Source organism: Camelus ferus, chromosome 23 (genome assembly GCF_009834535.1).
Source record: "Camelus ferus isolate YT-003-E chromosome 23, BCGSAC_Cfer_1.0, whole genome shotgun sequence".
Lineage (NCBI taxonomy): Eukaryota > Metazoa > Chordata > Mammalia > Artiodactyla > Camelidae > Camelus > Camelus ferus.
This window is the reverse complement of record NC_045718.1, coordinates 15,794,615-15,807,540: the sequence shown is the minus strand read 5'-3', so window position 1 is coordinate 15,807,540 and position 12,926 is coordinate 15,794,615. Positions and strand designations below refer to the sequence as shown.

The following is a 12,926-nucleotide window of genomic DNA, read 5'->3' as shown; positions in this document are numbered from 1 at the left end:
TCTGCAATTCAGGCCACTGCACTGGCATTTAAAGCAGAACTTTAGGGCTTAACCACATTCCATCAACAGCTCTGTAACACGTGTTTCATCCAGAACAGTAAAGGAGGCTGGGAGAGTGGGCATTCGAACTTTAGCAGGCTCTATATTAGACAGACAAAGGAGGAGAGGATTGGGTATAAGAACAGGAGGAAGCAGCCTACAGTGATGGCCACATGTTCAGTTGTTAATGAGATCAAGCATTATAAAAAACAAATAAACTCCTAGAAAGGCTTCTTCAGTACTTTGAATTTTTGCCAATTAGTTCTTATAAATCAGAATCCTGGAATCAATTTTAAGAGACTGCACAAGACTTTTAGTTAGTGCCTTCCCACTCAAGGTGTGGTCCCCAACCAGCAAAATTAGCATCTCAGGCCCTACTCCAACATACCAGGTTGGAATCTGCATTTTAAGAGGATCCCAGGATTCCTATATGTGTTAAGGTTTGAGAAGCCCTGCTGTGGTCCATGCCCACCAGATGCTTATGTAGGAAGAATCCTAGCTCAAGCCAAAGCCAGGCTGATCCTAAGAGTCAGGCCAGAAGACCAGTGGGCTAGGTCCATCAGAAATCTAGGCACACTGGGGACTGGTTTCCCTCTTTGAGAAAAACTTGTCTTAAAGAGACTTAGGCGTAGAAGTCTGATCCCAGGAAATGTTTCACTATTCATCCAGTCAATAATTTATTTAGTACCTCCTGTATACTCTTGATCAAGTGGCAAATAAAATCAATATAAGATACAGTCCTTGCTCTTAAGGAACTGGTAGAGGAGAAGGAGATGACAACAGACATCACAGTGTTAAGTGATCTCCTTTTGATGGTAGGACGGCAGCCCTGGGAGCATAAAAGAGGGCAAATTTCTCAGGCGTTGGGACTGAACATGGGTAGCTTCCTAGGTCAAGTGGTATCATAGATGAATCCAGCAGGATGAGTAGGATTCAGTCAACAGACAGAGTAGAAAATTGGGTGAGGGGACCATCTCCAGGCCAGGGGCATGGTGTCTGCACAGACTGGTATGTGAGAGAGAGCAAATGAGTTTGGAGTCAACAGGGAAAACAAAGTGGGTGGTGAGGGATGGGGCTGGAAAGAAAGGCAGGGTACAGATCATGGTGGATCTTGGGGACCATATTAAGGAGTCTGAACTTTAATCCTGAGGCTAACACAGAAGAGGATCTCTTCTAAGAACAAACAATCCCTGCCTCCCTGACTGTCTTCCACATCTTCCCATGAAAGCTGGGGAGAGAGGGCTTCCAAAGAGGCATCAAACCAAAGCAGCCCTTTGCCGAAACCCCTGAGGGACGCTGGGTGTGCAGGGCAGTTCTTCACGTGTTGGGCTCTGGCAGCAACAGGAGGGGTAGCCCAGCATCTGACAGAGGGAGCACACTTTGACATTCATTTCAACAAGTGTGCCCTTGACAAGGGTGGCCAATGTAGCAATGCTATGGGAGCAGGGGCGGCAGAGGAGAAGTCGGGAGGTGCTCTCCCATGTTGGTGAGCAGACCTGAGGCACCTTCACGGGACTCCGAGGGAGAGAGGGAGGGGGTTGCTGCAATCGCCCCGTGCACCAGCGTTGGGGTGAAGGAGCAGCTGAAACCCCTCTGTGCAGAGAACTCTGCAACTGCACTTGCCCTGTTTTGTGAATATTCATGATGTGACCCAAGTGTTTCCTGACCCTCTCTTTGGGGCTCGCCTCTCCCTGGTAATCTGGGGAAAGTGTCAACGGGGGTGGGGGCTGCTTTCCTCCCAGGACCCCTGTCCTCCTATCTGGAACTGCTGCCACCAAGCTGACCTCAGCAGAGGGCTGGGACAGGGGAGCCACTTTTCCTGTTGCTGCTGCGTGTGTAACAGGCATTCCAGAAAATTTCGACATAATGAGGAAACTGAAGTGTGGGGAAACTAAAGATCTGGGCCTACTTTGGTGCCTCCCCCAACACAGAGCCATCTCCCCACCCCCACCCCACCTTCAGCTCCACACCGGTCAGCAGAAGCCATGACACTGAGATTCTCTTGACCTTGGGCCAAATCAAATTCCCCGGCAGGGCGCCCTCCCCGACTAGTCTCAGTAATAGGAAGGGAATCGGTATAGAGATTTATTCTCTTGTCAAGGGCAAACTCCCAGCCATCAAGGTGTTTTATTTTTCTAGTCCTGACGACTTGTCTGCCTCCCCTACAAATCTTGGCCCTTCTTGGGTCGGGAACTGTATCTTAATCATCTCTGGACCTCTTCTCAAAGTGAAGTCTTCACGCCATCCAGAACAAGCCCACTTGCCTTTCAAGTCGTTTCCAACCCAAAGAGACATTTGAAACCACAAAACCAGTACCCTGGGTTTCACCTCCTACTTATCCCTCTGAGGAGAAATTCCTAAAATGAGCAAACTGCTGCTGAAAGACGTCCCCATCAACCTCATCACGCGTGTTTTAGCCCTTAACAGACTGTCCCTCCCGGGTGGGCGCGGGTAGTGCTTCTGTCTACATCAGGATAAGACCTGCCACCCAGAAAGGGTGCTCTCCCTCTGATTGCCAAGCAGTTAAGGGCAGCGCTGGCTGGCGGAACAGGAGTTAGCTAATTACACGTCCCATGGGGGTGTTTGATTTCGCGGGTGTGTGTTCTGCATATGGGGCAACGGGGGCCTGTTCTGTCACGTGGGCGGCGCTGAAATCTCTACCCAGCCAGCATTTAGGCTGGCAGATGGAAGAAATTCTTAAAGGCTCTATTTTTGGTTTTCAACATTCAAAGAAACACTGTGCTACCACCTCTTAAAAATAATTGGTTAAGCACCAAGTTATATTCATTGCCACAGTCATAAATAAAAAAGTGCTAGACTACATTATTCACATCTAGAGTAGCTGATAATCATTCTTGCATGCAAGGAAAAGGATTATTGATGTTTGGAAGGTTGTCGCACTCTCTCTCTCTTTTTTTTCCCCCTTTCCTTCTCTCCTCAAATCCCATCCCTACTCCCCAGCCAAGAAAAGTCTTGTTGGTCAGAGTAACATGAAGAGGCTGATCTTTGAAGTAAAAATGAAAGTTTACTCTTTCCCGAATCAAGAAATGATCTCAAGACTAAAATAAGGACGTGCCTCACCAACTTAGCATTTGGCTCTGAGGAAGAATTCCCCTTACAAACTTGGATGGCAGAAAATGAAAGGGAAGCCAATTCGCTTGTGCGAAGCCACGCGCCCTTCCAGCAAGCTTGCTCAAAATGAACTGAACCTGTTCAGACGGTTCTCGAAGGCCAGCCTGAGTGCCATCCCGGGCTTCCTCGCGGCCCCGGTGCACAGGGACAGCTTTCTGCCCGTTCCTGCTGGCAAAGCAGGTGAGTGAAATGCAGGCGAATCCGTGTGGGTGTGTTGCAGCTACGTGCTAACCAGCATTGCTTCCCTGGGCTCTCAGGCGTTACAGGACCACATTCGCTGACAAAATGATGGCTCCTGCGAACGTTCTCGTGCGTGGGTGTAACCTAAACACAGCCCTGCGGATGAATCACTCACTGGAGGGCCAGAAGGGGGCTATTCTAGGTACACCGCCGACGCGAATGGGGACGCCGCTTCTGGTTTCCTGACAACCAGGGGTGCCGTGACAACTCCAGTTCCTAGACAGCCATTGTTAGAAATCCTCTTTGGAGCTGAGGGGTTAGCTAAAAATACGTGGAGGGAACAGGGTGAGTTTGCCTGTTGGTTACTGTTGCTGCCACTAGTGTTTTCTGGCCCTTTGGAGAAAAACAGGTTATTAATGTCCACGACTGTTCTGATGAGAGGGCAGCTCTCTCGCTTTTTACAAGACAAACAAGCAGGGCAAGTTCACCACCTGCCTGAGTAAGGATGGCTCTGCGGCCATGAAGAGCACGTCTTTCTTACTGACGCTGCTGGAGAGTTGAAACCCAGTCTAAGCAGAGCACTATGGGGCGAAGTGCCTGAGCAGGAACTCAGGGGACCCCGGTTCCAATCCCACCTCTGCCCCCTGCTACCTGTGGGAATGTAAGGCTTTCCCGGGACCTCAGTTTCCTCCTCTGTAAAATGAGCACCAGCATTCTGAGTTAGGAACTCAGAATTGATGAACCTCAGAGACAGTGTGCTTGGTGAAATAATCCAATCACAAAAGGGCAAATACTGTATGATCTCCCTTAGATGCATTTTCTAGAATAATTGAATTCATGGAGATAGAAAGCAGAAGGGCAGTGGCCAGGGTCTGGAGGGAGGGGGTGCCGAGAGTTGTTCTTTAATAGCTACAGAGTTTCAGTTTGGGAGCAAGGAAGAATTTCCGGAGCTGGATGGTGGTGACGGCCGCATAGCAATGTGGGTGTGCTCCAAGATCACTGAACCGCACAGGTAAAAATGACTAAACTGGTAACATTTATGTTATGTCCATTTTACCACAATTTTAAAAAATGAAAAAGAAACGCAGCAATTATCCACAGCATTTGTTCAGACTATCAGGGATCTCAAACTCAAATACCCACCAGCTGAGGCAAATTGTGCAAATGAGTGAGCCCCGCGACTTGCAGTACTTCACATTACACCAGAGGGGGCAGTGGCTCCCCAGCCCAGCCAACACTTGCCATGCAGGAATGGGGGCAGTTTTAAAGAAAAGTGCAAATTCTAGCTATTTAGGTGTAATCTCTGAATTCTTCAAGTTGGCAACTAATTCAAAGAATTTAAAAAACCCACGAAACTGTGGGCCAAACGAAACTCATCTACAGTTGAGATTCTGCTTGCAGGACCCCAGTTTTCTTCCTCTGTGTAGACAGTCCGTCTGTATCGTGTGGTTTCCTTTCTTCATCTTTGCCAGCATCTCACCCCACACTTCCCCCTCAATAACAGGTTGTGGCCAAGACAAGCTGTACCTGGATAAGTGCCTCCACTTTCCACATTGTGTGCCCATGGGAACTCAACCAGAACATGCCAGAACAGGCAGGGCGTATGCTACCTGTAACAGGCGGGTACGCTGGCATCAACGTCCTTGTGGTTCTGACAGCCCATCAGAGGTGTGGGGGTACTTATGTGCATGTTCTAACCCCAAACTCCACTAATTCTTGTTATTGTTTTTTTAGTTTCCTCAGTGGAGACCTAGTGAAATAGTCCCTAACTCTCCCCTCATATATGATGACTTCCATCTCTTTATTTCTGTTTTGAAACAAACCAACTTCCTCGCTATACCTGGTGTCCATCCTCATTGCCATCTTCAGAAGTCAGACGATACCATGCGTCTTTCTTGATTTGGGGCAAGTGCGGAAAATACATCCCAGGACGTGAGGTCCCAGGGTAAAGGGATTTTACGTTATCAGAATAGTAACAGCCATGTAGATGCTAGAGCTCACCTGTACCGGTATCACAAGCCCAATACTGCAACTTGGCAAAAGAACGTAGGCAGCTTTCTGCATTTGCTAGCAGCTTTATTTAAAGGTGGGGTGTTGCTTGCAAAAGTAGGCCACTTGGAGAGGTGTAGGGATAACACATCGCTAATCACCTGCCAGGCTGCTTCTTGCTTATACCAAATCTGGTAGCAAAAAGGAGAAATGTAGGCATTTCCTTAGGCTAGGCTTTCTACAATTAATTCTCAGTGACAGCACAGATGTCTCCCACTTGTGAGAAGCCATCAAAAGGTTCCGTTTGATGTGATATGCTCTCTCAACGTGGGGAGGTGGAAATATTGCTTAGATGAACAGATCTGCATTCTCAGCAAACCCAGCTCGTGATGGGAAGTTTGTGGCTCTGTATTCAATGAGTCTTTCTGCCTGTCTACTCCTGTGGGCCGGTGTGGCCTTATCCTCAGTGATTCCTCATTCAATTGGCAATTTTTTCCAGATAACTTCACTTTGCTTCTTGGAGAGCAGTGGCAATTTCCCTTCTAATAGTGTATCATTCTATTGACATTTATTTTTGGGACGGTATTTAGGTTTACTTATTTATTTTCAGAGGAGGTACTGGGGATTGAATCCGGGACCTTGTGTATGCTAAGCATGTGCTCGACCACTTGAGCTACACCCTCCCCCCAACCCACTGACATTTATGAAGGGACTGCTATGTACTAATTCCTGTGCTAGGAGCTGGGACATAATGACTATCTAGTGAAGGAAGCAGAGATGTAAACAGAGGACTGTCACTTGTCCTGGGTGTGTGAGTGGATGCTGTTTTGGTGCTCTGCCCAGATCCCCTTCCCTGGCCCTGTGTACCCACCCCTGCTGTGTGGGTTGGCTGCCAAAGGCTCATGGGTACCCCTCTCCTCCTGAGAGCTACCCTCAACTGATGGGGGCCACTTCTCCTGATCACTTATACCTATCTGGGCAGCCCACAGCCAAGGACTGACTGATCTGGGAAAACAAAAGTCCAGCCCCTTGCCATCAAGGTGGGAAGAGGACACTTCTGTGATGTCATTTTTGTTCCAGAGGGCTCTACCTCCCCTCCATCCACCTTGAATCAGGCCGGGGCTAGATCGTACGTGGGACCATAGTTCCATGTGGTTCTGTCCCCTTATACTGATATAGACCCTTACAGGTCTCTCTGAAGAACACTTCTGCAAAAAGCCACAGATCTCAGGCTCTGCTTCTAGGGAACCTGCCCTATGACAGCGTTATGAAGATGATATTTTGATAAAAATCTTCCTGAAATGTTATATCTTTCTTTACCTTTTTAAGGAAAGAAACTTAAATATAAATTTTCAAGAATAATATTTGCAAATATATGTCTGATATGAAGTTAATATCCAAAATGTATAAAGAACTAATAGAAAATAGAGAAAAAGCAAAACCAATCTGATTAAAATGTGGGCAAAGATCTGAATAGACATATTTTCAGAAAAGACATTCAGATAGCCAACAGACACATGATAAGATGCCCATCATTAGTCATCAGGGAAATGCAAATCAAAACCACAATGAAATATCACCTCACACCTTTTAAAATGGCTGTTATCAAAAGGATAACAAATAAGTTCATTTGCATCTTATTTTTTATATTCCACATATAAGTGATATTATATGGTATTTTTCTTTCTCTTTCTGGCTTACTTCACTTAGTATGATAATCTCTAGGTCCATCCATGTTGTTGCAAATGGCTTTATTTCATTCTTTTTTATGGCTGAGTAGTATTCATATATATATGAATATATATATATATATATATATATATATATATATATATGCCACATCTTCTTTATCCATTCATCTCTCTATGGACATTTAGGTTGCTTCCATGTCTTGGCTATTGCAAATAGTGCTTCTGTGAACATTGGGGTCATCTATCTTTTCAATTTAGAGTTTTCTCTGGATATATGCCCAGGAGTAGGATTGCTGGATCCCATGGTAACTCTAAGTTTTTCTTCTTTTTTAAGGAAGGTGCATACAGTTTTCCACAATGGCTACACCAATTTACATTCCCACTAACAGTAGGAGGGTTCCTTTTTCTCCACACCCTCTCCAGCATTTACTATTTGCAGTTCTTAAAACCACTCATCAAAAGAAAAAAATTTTTTTGTAACTGTAGATGGGGACAGATGTTAACTAGACTTATTGTGGTGGTCATTTCAGAACGTATACAATTACTGAATCATTATGTTGTACACCCAAAATTTATATGTTATATGTAAATTACACCTCAATAAAATATATATAACTATAATTTTGCATATTTTGGAATGATTTCCCCTTTCGTTTCCTCCTCAGTAAAATGAGGACCTTGAATGAGATGCTCTCCCTGCCTAAACTTGTGTGTCTTTGACTTTGTAGCCATGAACATCACTTTGAGGAAAGAGACAGACCTGGGTTCAAATTCTAACCCTGCATCTAACAGCTGAGGGTTCTTGCAAACCACTGAGCCTTGCTGAGCTGCAGTTCCTCCATCAGCTAAATGGGGAGGTGATGTCTATCTCAGCATTGTTGTAAGGACTAATGAAATAATCTATACAGAAACACATGGTGCAGCACCTAGCAATAAATCATAGCTGTTACTACTACTAATACTTTATCAACCATATTAAAGTAGGGACACCTATTCAGGCCTAGAAGACAGCTTAATACCTGGTCCCAGACTGCTGTGTTCTCTGAGCTGTAGGATTTTTTTTTCCTCCCTCTGCCTTCTGGCTGTCAACTACCTTGAAAAATTCTTTCGTGCATTTGAATATTCTGACTCCAATTTTCTGTAGGTTGGAGAAACCCTCTAACCAGACTTATTAGAACTGACAGGGTTGATTATTACTGTTATTAAGTTTCTTGGCCTGGATAACTCATCTCATGGTAAGTCGTGGATGGGCAGCTTTCAGCTAGATTGTGGACTCAGAGCCCAAGGATGGCGTCTTAATCATCGATCAGTCGATGCACTAGCACCCAGTCTGGTGCCTGCAGATAGCAAGGACCTAATAAATGCTAGTTGGAATATAAGGCTTGAAAATAAAATGTAAGAACAGAGGCTCAGAGTAAGGGCCTAAACCTCTGCTACAAAATCAAGCCCATAAGCCTTTGTTCTGGATGGTGGAGGCTTCTGGGTAAAAGATTTTGAGATTAACATAGGTTTTAATACATATGCGGATACTGAAGGGGGAAAGGAGAGGGTGAATCTTATCTTCCAATTAATGTTAGTAAGAGGACTAAAATTCTAAACAGTAAAATTCTGCTTCCACCCCCCCCCCCCACAAATCCCCACAATGGGCAGAGTGTCTTAATATTATGGGCTTTGCAAACAATGGAGAAACCCAAGGGAAAAGCACATGGTGTTTGTCTCTTACAGCTCCTCATCACTGTCCTGCCGTTCTCCTTTGATGTCCTCCTTGTCTGTTTCCCTAAATGACACAGATCCTCCTAGCCTGTTTTGAGGCACAGTTGTCTCTTGCTCTTGGAGAGTCGGACAGGAGCCAGAGGGGAGAGAGCTAACGTGCTTAATCAGCTGTCTTCACTGCTCAGGCCACCAGGCAGGGGTGGGAGGGAGACGACCCCTCTGAGATCAAATTCTACAAAGTGCTGCAGTGGTACATTTTGTTCACACAACAATTAAACTGGTTAAACACTGCCTGATCCTGGGATTGCTGGCTGGGAGCCCGGGTTTGGTCTTCTTATCTGTCTAACAGGAGCCTGCGGTGCAGGAGTCCTTACAGGCTGCCTCTAGGCCTAGCCAGGGAGTTCATTTCTTCCTTATTTTAAAGGCCCAGCAGCTTCTGGGCAAACCCCATCTAGCCAAAGTTCAGTGGAGATCGGGGTATCTCCTCTCAGAATCATTACCACACAGATTCCCCTAATCCAGTGGTCCTCAACCTGCCTGACCATAAGAATCACCTGGGGACCTTTTAAGTGCTCTCTGAGGCCCAGGCTGTGCCCTGGACCAGTTACCTCAGAATCTCTGGGGAGAGACACAGGCGTCAGTGCAGCCAAGGTTGGAGATGAATTGCCTTGGGTGAAGACCGCTGTAGCAAAGGTTAAAAGATTTCAAATGATTGAGCTCAGAGAAGAGGAAAGAGGAGGACCTTAAGATTCCCCTTCACGGGAGAACCAGGCCAAGAATTAGGAAGGCCCAGGCAATTAGTGGAAGGAGAACCTTCTACATGGTGTCGGACTCTTGGTATCAGACTCTGGTGCTGCCACCTCCTACCTCTGTGATCTTGGGAAACTAACTCTGGGCTTCCATTTTCTCATCTATAAAATGGGTTTTGTGCAGTAGATAAAACATAGAAAGCATCTTGTGCATAACAGGTGTTATTAACACAGACAGTGCCTCCTTACCCAGACTGAGACCCCTTTTCGTAGGTGTCTTATCTACACTTGTAAGCCCTTCCCCATTTAAGTTGGAAAGGAGGATGAGAAGAAATTTATTTATTTATTTTTATTTTTAAGAGGTGCTGGGGATTGAACCCAGGACCTCATGCATGCTAAGCATGCACTCTACCACTGAGCTATGACCGTCCCCCGCGAGAAATTTAAACTCTTCAAGTTGCTACTCTAGATAATTTCTTTTTTGCTATATACTTCTTTACAATATTTTCCATTTCAACTAGTTAACAAAGTCTTTTCACATGTTCGTAGGCAATTCTGCTTTCATGGCAGAACAAGTAATTGATTTTCACAGTTCACGTTTAAATGATGGAAAAATAAACATATCTGAAAGCTACAGAAATTGTGGCAGATCTTTTCCTTGCTGTTCTGGTCCTGGTTATACTCTCTTTTAGTCAATCATATACCCACCAAAGATACCGTCATAGAATTCCACTTAAAAGGATGTGAAGTTAATATAAATACCCCTTGCTAAGTTTGCTGTGAAACCTTTAACCAAAATTAGTTTAACTCTGGGTGTCTTCTGGGTCAATTTTTTAATTCGGACGGTTGTGTTTCAACAGTTGAGAGATACGTTTCCTAATTTTGAGATGCCATATGGAATTGCACAGTTGTAACTTCCTCAGATGTATACACAGTCCTGTGAAATTTTCAGAGGATACTTTTGTATAAATTAAAATGCTAGAATTAAGTATGGTCTGTGGTCACGCAGAAAAGTTGGTACTCATCTAAACTCAGTGGCAAAAGTAACATTAATTAACAGCTTATTATGTGCCTGGAACTGCGCTATTTTACAGGCATTGTTTCATTTAATTCACCCAGTAACCCTGTGAAATAAAGCTTTAATAATAATAATAATAATAATAATAATAATAATAATAATAATAATAATAATAATAATAATAATAATAATAATAATATGTTATAATACATTGAGACCCAGAAAGTTGATTTTTTTTCAAGATCAGGTGGAGAACTGGGATACAAACCCATGTTCATTTGATGCTAAAACCTTTGCTCTTAAAAAAAAATTTTATTGAGAAATCATTAACATACCATACAATCCAATCACTTATAGTGTACAATTCAATGACTTTTGCCAGAGTTGTGTAATCCTCACCACAATCAATTTTAGAACATTCTCATCAACCCCAAAAGAAACCCTATCAGTTAATGAATGGATAAAAAAAGTGTGTCATATTCGTACAAGAGAATGTTATTAGGCTAAAAAAAAAGAAATGAAGCACTGATATAAAAGATTTGTTTCTTTTGTTGCTTCTGCTTTTGGTGTCATATCTAAGAAACCATTGCCTGACTATAGTTAACATTGCAGCATATACTTCATAGATGCTAACAGAGTAGCTTTTGAATGCCATCACCACACACAAACACACAAAGAAAAATAATTTGTGTGAGGTGATGGAGGTCTTAACTAACCTTACGGTAGTGTTCACTTTGCAATTTATACGTGTATCAAATCACTTGTACACCTTTAACTGACATGTTATATTATCACATATCCCATCAAAGCTGAAAAAAAAAGAAAGAAACCATAGCCACGAAGATTTATGCCTATGTTTTCTTCTAAGAGTTTTATAGACTTAGTTCTTATATTGAGGTCTCTGAAGCGTTTGCTCTTAGCCAGCGTGCTTTCTTGTTTTGTGTGTGAGTAGAACAAATACCTCCCCAGCCCATAGAAGAAGTGGGGGGGGGGGAATCATGGGACACCTGGGTAACTGGAATTTAAAGTTACTGGATTTTAATGAACTGCATTTGTCCCATGCCAACTAGCCTTACAATTAAGAATTAAATCACCTGGTCATGTCCTGAGTATATTTTAAAATCTTGGTTTACAAAAGCCCTGTACAGTCCCATTTCCATGACCCTAAGTCCTCATCCCTCACTGGTAGTCTATGTTGATAATCTTCTAAGTCGCCCAAGTTCCTCACCCATGAAACTCATTGCCCTTTATTGAAATCAGTTGCGTGTTAACGTATTAGGCTGTAAGACATCCACCGTGCCTTTCCTTTTCACCACCATGCTCTCAGTGCCTGGCGTAGTCCCTGGCGCCTGGTAGGCACCCCACACACCACTGTGGAAAGAAAGAGTGCGTAGGCTCCTCATCTCTAAACCCTTCACCTGGATCAAACTGGTTTTACAGTCTGCTGCCAGGTGAATATCCCAAACACTGCGATGATCATTTTACTTCCTCGCACAAAAACCTTCGAGGACTCTCCACTGCATTCTTTCTTTCTTTTTAATGGCAGTACTGGGGATTGAACCCAGGACCTTGTGCACAGACCTTGTGCATGCTGAGCATGAGCTATCCTTACCTGGCTCCATTGCCTTCTGAGAAGCCTAGCTCCTTAGCCCAGTATTCAAAAGCAAGTTCTGTCTCTAGCTCTCCCATCCTTCCCCTCACCGGACCTTTCATTTCCATGACATCTTTGGAACTAGTGAGTCAGACCTACAGTGAAATCCTGTCACGGCCACTTGTTAACTGCTTGATTAGAGTCACAAGTTGCTTAAACCTTATAAGCCTTAGTTTTCTCATCTGTGAAATGGGCGTGCTGCTACTCTGCAGAAGTAGTGGCAGTGGCTTACAAAGAACACATTTAAGCACCTGGATTATTGCAGGGACTTGATGTACAAGAGTGGTCATTTGCTCCTGTCGCAGGTTTACCAGGTTTAGTAAATAGAAATCTAGGTTACATCAGAATTTCACATAAATGACAACTAATTTTTAATATAATATAATTTTTAATATAAATATTCAAATTTAACTGGGCATTCTGGATTTTATCTGGCAACCTCTGATGTGTGGTCACCCCAGTCTGCAAGCATGGATCTATTTTGTCTCTGCTTGAATGCCCTGAACTCCACCAAAATCTGCCACCCTTTTGCAGGACTGGTTCAAAGACCTTCTCTCTCACCAGGTTTTCTCTAGCACCCTTGGACAGTTACGATTTTTCTTCCTCTCCACTCCCATGTGCAAAGAGCAGACTGATCATGTGTCATTTACATGCTTCCTTCTGCTCTGGACGTGTATGCCTGGTGCCTTTCCTCCTCGGAGCCTGGAAGCTTCCTGAGCCCACAAGCCACGCCTGGTAGGCCACCTCGTGCTTTGCACTCAGGA

The 12,926-nt window shown here is 44.2% G+C and overlaps 1 protein-coding gene across 1 annotated transcript in view; it reads left to right on the top strand.

Annotated features, from left to right (window-relative positions):
- The first annotated feature begins 3,255 nt into the window (after window positions 1–3,255).
- Window positions 3,256–12,926, top strand: part of KLHDC8A (kelch domain containing 8A) — a 32,865-nt gene continuing 23,194 nt past the window's right edge. Inside the window, exon 1 of the mRNA XM_032467021.1 lies at window positions 3,256–3,351. The gene's annotated coding sequence lies outside the window, so the exon portion shown is untranslated. The remainder of the gene's footprint in view (window positions 3,352–12,926) is intronic.